General features: G+C 44.3%; 1 non-coding gene across 1 annotated transcript; it reads right to left on the bottom strand.

Moving 5' to 3' along the window:
• Nucleotides 1–1,117: 1,117 nt before the first annotated feature.
• Nucleotides 1,118–1,224, bottom strand: LOC122438943. Its single transcript, XR_006268688.1, has one exon. It is a non-coding gene; the product is annotated as a U6 spliceosomal RNA (small nuclear RNA).
• Between the last annotated feature and the right edge of the window lie 900 nt (nt 1,225–2,124).

Raw genomic sequence — 2,124 nt, forward strand, 5'->3', positions numbered from 1 at the left:
CTATTTCCTTCCCCATTTTAGGGAAGTTTTCAGCTATTATCTCCTTGAGTATTTTCTCATGGCCTTTCTTTTTGTCTCTTCTTCTGGGACTCCTATGATTCGAATGTTGGGGTGTTTCACAGTGTCCCAGAGGTCCCTGAGGTTGTCCTCATTTCTTTTGATCCTTTTTTCTTTTTTCCTCTCTGCTTCATTTATTTCCACCATTTTATCTTCTACCTCACTTATCCTATCTTCTGCCTCCATTATTCTACTGTTTGTTCCCTCCAGAGTGTTTTTGATCTCATTTATTGCATTATTCATTTTTTAATTGACTCTTTATTTCTTCTAGGTCCTTGTTAAACATTTCTTGCATCTTCTCAATCCTTGTCTCCAGGCTATTTATCTGTAACTCCATTTTGTTTTCAAGATTTTGGATCATTTTTATTATCATTATTCTAAATTCTTTTTCAAGTAGATTCCCTATCTCCTCCTCTTTTGTTTGACTTGGTGGGCATTTTTCATGTTCCTTTACCTGTTGGGTATTTCTCTGCCTTTTCATCTTGTTTAGATTGCTGTGTCTGGAGTGGGCTTTCTGTATTCTGGTGGTCTGTGGTTCCTTTTTATTGTGGAGGTTTCACCCAGTGGGTGGGGTTGGACGATTGGTTTGTCAAGTTTTCCTGGTTAGGGAAGCTTGAGTCAGTGTTCTGATGTGTGGAACTGGATTTCTTCTCTCTGGAGTGCAATGGAGTGTCCAGTAATGAGTTTTGAGATGGGTCTATGTGTTAGGTGTGACTTTGGGCAGCCTGTATGTTGACACTCAGGTCTATGTTCCTGCGTTGCTAAAGAATTTGCGTGGTATGTCTTGTTCTGGAGCTTATTGGCTCTTGGGTGGTGGTTGGTTTCGGTGTAGGTATGGAGGCTTTTGGATGGCCTCTTATTACTTAATGTTCTGTTTAGTCCGGATTTTTCTGGTGTTCTCAGGATTTGGGCTTAAGTCTCCTGCCTCTGGATTTCAGTTTTATTCTTCCAGTAGTCTCAAGGCTTCTCCAACTATACAGCACTGATAATAAAACTTCTAGGTTAATGGTGAAAAGATCCTCCACCGTGAGGGACAACCAGAGAGGTTCACAGAGTTACAAAAAATATGGAACGCTTCACGAATTTGCGTGTCATCCTTGCGCAGGGGCCATGCTAATCTTCTCTGTATCGTTCCAATTTTAGTATATGTGCTGCCGAAGCGAGCACTCAGCATTCATTTTCATAGCAACCTAAACCCAGCAGCAGCCTCACTGACTGTCTCCTTACTCAAGCAGTGAGAATCCTGACTCCTGGCCTTCCACATCTGGCCACTGAAAGCAGCAGAGCTGGACTCCAGAAACTGAAGTTTTGGGTAGTGCTTACTTGTAGCCTCCTCATTACAGGATGAGGAGTGTTAAAAGGGAACAACCTTAGAAAAGCAAGGAGACCCAATTATAAAAGGCAGGTTGGGAATTCCCATGATCCTCATTCACTCATGGGACCCAAGACCAACCCAGGCCAACAATGACACCAGAGTGTCTTCACATTGTCCTGCCTGTTATAGGATCCAACCCAGGCCCACTTCTCTTCAAAACAAGTTCTTATAGGGGCTTCCCTGGTGGCTTAGTGGTAAAGAATCTGCCTGCCAGTGCAGGAGACGTGGGTTAGATCCCTGGTTCTAGAAGATCCCATGTGCCACAGAGCAACTAAGCCTGGGTGCCACAACTACTGAGCCTGTGATCTAGAGGCCAGGAACTGCAACTACTGAAGACCGCGTGCCCTAGAGCCCAAGCTCTGCAACAAGAGAAGCCGCTGTGATGAGATGCCCACATGCCGCAACGAGAGAGTAGCTCCCACTCCCTGCAACTAGAGAAAAGCCCATGCAGCAACAAAGACCCAGCACAGCCAAAATAAATGAAATTATTACAAAAAAAAAAAAAACCACACCCAAAACCAAGCTTCTGTAGCTCAAGAGCCAGCTCATCATTTCCCTACTCCTGATTTGGTGATCTGGCCAGGCTCTTCAGGCCAGCCCCATTCTCCAGGTCACTGTTTTGGTAAGGGAGCTGAGAGTTCATCTCTTTCTAATGCCTTATTCCTCAGCTGTCCTGAACTTTAGAGGAAAGG

This window comes from Cervus canadensis, chromosome 3, assembly GCF_019320065.1.
Source record: "Cervus canadensis isolate Bull #8, Minnesota chromosome 3, ASM1932006v1, whole genome shotgun sequence".
In the NCBI taxonomy this organism is placed as follows: Eukaryota; Metazoa; Chordata; class Mammalia; order Artiodactyla; family Cervidae; genus Cervus; species Cervus canadensis.